This window comes from Cupressus sempervirens, chromosome 3 (genome assembly GCF_028749045.1).
Source record: "Cupressus sempervirens isolate cs-2001-9-10 chromosome 3, ASM2874904v1, whole genome shotgun sequence".
Taxonomy (NCBI): domain Eukaryota; kingdom Viridiplantae; phylum Streptophyta; class Pinopsida; order Cupressales; family Cupressaceae; genus Cupressus; species Cupressus sempervirens.
In genome coordinates this window covers 943,724,685-943,731,314 of record NC_143120.1, presented here as the reverse complement: position 1 = coordinate 943,731,314, position 6,630 = coordinate 943,724,685, and positions in this window count along the sequence as shown.

Below are 6,630 nucleotides of genomic sequence, written 5' to 3'. Positions count from 1 at the left end.
TAATCTTCAATTCATGCTTCAAGATCTTGTACTCAGTCTTTAACTATGAATAGTCATCATCAATAGTTCTAGATTCAATAGATTCAAGCTTGGATTTAAGATGTTCAATCTTTTCCTTTAAATTGACCAATGTATACTTTGGAATCTCCATACATGTCTTTCAACTTATCTCTTTCTTTAGTAAGGAGATCAATTTATTCAAGAGCCTCTTCAAGGTTTTTCATCAACTATTCCATATCCATAGGAATCGTGCTCAAGTTGTTAAGCCTTTTCAAAGTAATTGTGCTTTGATACCAATTGTTAGAAATAGGGATTACCTAAGAGGGGGTTGAATTAGTAATATACAAATCTTAATTGCCAACTAGATAGTATTTTTTACTTTAAACCATGCATAACAAAGCAATAAAGTAGTGTTGAATAGTAACAGTAACAATGCACAAAGATAACTCATAACACCATATTTTGTTAACTAGGGAAACCCTGGTTGGGATGATACCCACTAGATAATATATTGATATATAAGTTCCTTGTTAGAGGATGGACCCTATTAGGATTCAATGAGCATATTCAATATAAGGAGTCCCTGTTAGGAGACTTTGAATCCTTGTTAGGAGATTCCAACCCTATTAGGAGTTGTAGTATACTAGATGCAAGATGAGCTCACTGCCCAAACATGCACTTCCAATTACAAGAAGAGCTCACTACCCAAACAAGTAATCAGACTTTTGGGATATAGGTATTGTAACTTCTTCCTTAATTTATCTTTGATATTCAGCTCGATCTCGAATCACAAAACAACTTTCATAAAACTTCACATATATTGCTCTTACAAAAGTTCACATACAATTGCTCAACATCATAATTACATGATAGCACACTTGAAACACACTTCTCATCGCAAGATTTCCTTTGTGTAAATACCATGCCTTTACACAAATTGTTGCTAGGTCAACTAAGACCACAATATACTTTTCCAACTTAGAGTAAACATCTAGGATGTCGGCCCTAATTTGACAAGTAATTATGTTGTAAACAAAATAATCCTTTCCTTCAATTTCATTGTCCTATTTTGCTAAAACATGATTATCTTTGTTTTATATAGTCTACACTAACTTTTTAGGTTATACACATCATCACCAACATGTATACTATCTCCATCTAATTTTTTTGGTCATAATATGACATCAACAATAAGTTATAAACAAAATAATACACTGTTGTATACCAAATTCTATACTTAGACAATTTTCTGATTACCAAACACTAAGTATCTTTATTTTTGAGATTTCTTGTAATCATGTACATCATGTGTTTCCATAAATGACAAAAATTACACATCTCCTTTAACCAATTGTCAACAATAAGAACTAAACTTGCAAGTTAAAGCTAATTCTGATTTGATGAGGTGCATGATTACCCAATACATTACTAATATTACTTTATTTTGGACTACATTTGGATTAATGTCACTATGAGAGATGTGATTGGTATTCATGTGGATAGAAACCTATGTAGATAGTGATAAAATGAAGGGATGCTGATCTAGCTAAATTTTTCAAAGTGGTGACGTCAATTTTGAATGCCATGGAAGTGTTGGAAATATAAGAGGAGTAATGGAGAGCGGATGGGTGAATTAGTTACTACAAAAATAAATCTCAGATCCCTTAGATGTTAATAAAATAATTCTATCAAAACTTAATTCTACTGATGCTCAAAAAACAAAGAAATGTTGTAACTCGGTAAACACTGAGAATGCTTGATAATTAATTAACATGCAAATCTTAAGATGTTATATGTTATTATCATTGATTTAACTTAGTTGCAAACATAGAAAATAAATAGCATAAACACATTTGACACCAAGATTTAACAAGGAAACCCAATTTGCGAAAAACCACCAATTGTAACTAGTTACTATTTTCACTATTCTAAGTGAGCCCTATTAGGAGCCAACCCTAATAAAGGTTACAAAACACACTATTAGGTGTGACACTATTAGAGGATTTAATGACCCTATTAAGTACTACCACCTTGTTAGAGGATTTATAAATAGTTGTTAAGCCAACACTGTTAAGAGATTTAGATCACTACTACAATGGTTAGAGAGTAACAATAAGATGACCTAATTTGGATGCAACTAAATTTTCTGATTATTGATCTCAATTCTGGCATATACTTGATCCTTCTTGATTGAATGTATCCTTTTAGTTCCATAATGATATTCTACTTATCCTTTTGATTCACTTCCTCTTAGCATCATCAAATCATTAATGTATTCTCATATTACTTCACACATTCTAACCCACAACTTGACCTTATATCTTTCATATTGTTCAATCAGCTAGAATACAACTTAGAATAACTAATATTCATCTTCTTAGTTGGCTAGAACCAATAGATAAATTAATTGATCTCAATATGCCCAAATAAGAAAATCCTTTGATAGCTGACCCTGCTCGATAGACACTAACTCAAAAATGATTTTACTATGTTTACCAAGTGAAGCTTGGTCAACACTACATACTAGAGTTCCTTTTGTAACCAAGCGAGCTTGGTTAGCATTGGTTCCATCCAAAATTTCCTTCATTAACTGAGTGAGTTTGATTAACACTCATCATCTACAGACTTTCATTTGGCACCCGAGTTAACTCGGTAGACACTACCTTCTGAACTAGGCAAACTCTAGATTGCTCGGTAGCCACAATAAACAATTAATCAATTGTATCTAATAGGGAGATTAGTGAGTGATCATCCAAAAGGGAGGCAACTAAACTTGGTGGACATGGATTTCTTCCCATGCTATAGGGGTACATTTATATTGTAAAAGTCTCATCCATTCTAAAGCATCAAATCACATTGATCTGTGCATTAGGAGAGATGGAATGAGGGGTGGTCAAATGCCCAGATGTGCACTATGTAGTGTCATTTGGTGAAGTGTTATGCTCAATGATAAACAAAGAGATTATGTAGAAAAGAAATTTTTTATTTTATCAAAGTGGTATATATCCCAAATTTAATGTAGGAGGTGTTTTATTATGTTTTTATACTCAAAACTCCACTTACTGACTTGAAAAAGAAAGGGATTTGGAAGTAACGAAAGCCTATGTGTGGGGCTCATTTGGCTAAAGATTTGACTGCATAGAAAATTTTGAACTAACTTGGTAGCCGATGTACATTGACTGGGTGATTTTTTGGACCATGTGTTGGACTATAGCTTTATCGCATCCAAAAGTGGGTCCTAGCAAAATCAACATGAAAGCATGACCAAATAGCATGTGGGAGGTAGATCTTGAGGGGCTCATGACATGGTAGTCAAGGTGGAAGTCTAGTTGTCACCTAAGTGGTAGGACCAATCAATCAGAGGGTAATACATGGCACAATGACTAAGAAATCTAGCTAGATGAGATGGAAATGTAGAGAGACATCATGATATTACATTCAAAAGTGGGACCCTACAAGAAACATGGTGATCAAGAAATAGCCTGACACATGTCCAAGTTGGTCCAAGCATGATGTCGACATGGAATTCATTAGTGAGCATGTTAGGTGATACATGTCACAATCTTGCCAAGTCACTAGAAATATTTCTCACTAGTTAACCAATGTGAAATGATAAGATTGCGATACATGGTGTTGGTGTCAATAAATTAGGTGGTTTTGATTGAACAAAGCAATAAATAAAAATGTAACATGTGGCAGGGTACCTTGGTCAAGGTGGTGACATGGTAGGAGGATGAGTTGGCATACTAACATGGTGCATAGGTAGACTAAATGGACCAATCAGAGACTACCACATACAACTTACAAAATAGTCAAAGGGGTGCTAACCAGATTTGGGGAAAATCATAGTTTCAAGTGTGCTCCAATTAAAACAATATAATATTATCTCCAATAAGAGCACCCAAATAAAATTAAAAAAACCAATTAGGATAGGAATACTAGAGTGCACATAAGGATTTGGTAAGTGTTGACATTTCTTGTCACCCTTTAGCCCATACCAAATAACCGATTAGAGGCATCTTTCATGAGCTAAGTTATGTTATTTTTGGCATAGGAAATGTTATGTACTTTTGGCATATTCTGAAACACTCAAAAACATTGTTTGTTTTTAATGTCAAATGAGTTTGGCATTGAATGAGTTTGGTTTATTGTAGGAAGACTTCTTTGCTCATTTGATCTTCGTTGGTCGAAACTGTAGTATGTTTTTGACATTTTTGCATGACCACAAGTGGATATGAGGAGATGAAAATATTTGATGTGATGGTATGAAGCCAAAAATATATTATTTTATCAAATTTCTTCCATGATCATAGATTTTTTTTAGGAAGGGAATTATTGGTATGATGGTGTGAAAACTAAAAGTGTTGTGTTTTTTTGTGTCTGCGATGTTTTTTCCAGTGACTGTGATAAGACCCGAGAGCTGAGTATTTATTGTTGGCTACTTTTTGGTCTATACAAATTATTTTACTTCATTTTTTCCACTTGTAGAGTGTATTGGACTGATTTTAATGATTGAAGGAGCATTTATTGGCCTATTTGTGTCATCTCATAGATTAGATACAAATAAAAATCATATTTTTTCAAATTTATTCTATTTGGGCTGTATCTTCTTTCTACAAGTACCTTCCTTTTTATTGTTCTCTATCACTTATATAATCAAATGTACACAGATAATTACATTGTAAGTGATATCTCTTAAATTGTAAGCTTGTAAGTTAACTCCAATATAGTTTGAGTTTGAACTCAACTGCAATAATTGAGTTATGTCTAATCTCTTTAAAAGTAAGTTTGTACATATTTTTGGGATCTCCTTTTGTGGTTCTTGTTGTGGTATTCACAACACACACCCCATTCCTCGCTAGGGACGGGGACCCCCTAATTTTTTTGTCAATTCCCAAACACTCAGTTCAAGAATCAACAGAAAGGAAATTTCTTTAAAGTTGCCTCAATTTTTTTTTTTTTTAAATGGAAAAAAAAAACACTCCACTCTCCCGCGCGCACACATGCATCGAGGCATGGCGCACTTTACATTTTGAAAGAGGGAGAGAGAGAGTTATAAAACCCTCCCTCCCCCTTTGTTTATTTCATTTCTCATGGGAGAGCAAGGAGGGACAAGCAAGAACACCCCCCCCCCCCCCCCCCCTTTTCATTGGTTTGTCGCATGCCCTCATGGGCGTGAACGCATTGCATGCACACGACACTCTCATGCACTGTGCAACACCCTTTTGGGCACGCTGTTGTGGCATGTGGCGCTACACATGCAGTGCCACAAGTGGTGCCCTTTTTTGGGTCCACGTATGATGCCCATGCAATGCCTCCACCACATGGCATGCTTGCACGCAATGCCCTTTTGAGCAAGCACATTGCGCCTGTGTCACGCATCGCTACGGCGTGTGGCACTGTGCATGTGGCGCCACAAGCGGTGTCCTTTTTTGGGTTCCCACATGGTGCTTCTACCTTTTTGATGCCTATGCCAACGCCCTTGAGGTGCTGGGCACAACGCCCATGTGGCCCCCTTTGGGGCGCCAACACGGTGCATGCATGTGCATGTCCGTCATTCAAACTTTTTAAAAAAAATTATTTATCTTTGCAAAAAGGTGCTAAAAGAATTTAAATTTTTTTTAAAAAAAAAATTAACAAAAAAGAAAAAAAACAAATAAGTCCCTAAAGGGGACGGTTTTTTTTTCTCTTACATATTTTTTTAATATTTTTTGCTATCCAATGATTGATCATGTTTTCTTTTTCCCATGATGCGCAGGTAATATAATCAGATGGCATCCACAACTAGATCAGCAGTGAAACTAGTTGTTTATAAGTTCCAAGGAATAACCCCAAAATCATTATTAAATGATGAATATGTTGAGATCAAAGACACGGACCTTGGACACACAGACTTGGGAGAGTTCTTGAGATTTTGTAATAGTTTGATCAAAAGGTCATCCTTGAGGTCTGCCCTAATCCATTGTAGATTAGTAAATGCAACATCACATCCTAGGACCGTGCAGTCAGTTGAATTGATTATGACCCTATCTCAGCATTTTGATCTTGATGAAAGGGTGGTAAAGAGTGTCTTGGATCTATGACCTGATAACATCGAGAGGGTTTTTCATCTGCCTAGAGCCAATCAGTTCATCAAACTTTCGTATGAAGCAGCTAAGAGGTGGCATAAAGATTATTACCAGGAGGCCATCGACATCATATATTCCTTATACTTCATTGAGAAGCCACCTTAAGGAAAGACAATCAAAAAATTGGATATGACTCGAGGATACATGAAGGATGACATTAGATATTCAATCATTCTTCTGAGTAGAGTGATGGGTTTTCCTACAGTGGGTCATCTCGCTCCATTCATGGTCAACTTCATTGAGACCATCAAACACACAAAGATTCCACTGGATTGGGCCACCACACTTAGCGAGAACTTGTGTGATCAATTTCAAATGGTAAAGGACAAGAAGAAGTTCTACATGACTTCTTATGTGGTGTATCTAATTGTAGCAAGAGCAACCAACTATCTTGGGTTGTACAAAAAGGGCAGTATGCAATACCCTAATGCATGGCCATATATAGTTTATCCCTAGTTGGTGAAGAAGAAGCTCTCACTGTAGAGAAATGAGTACAAAGTTG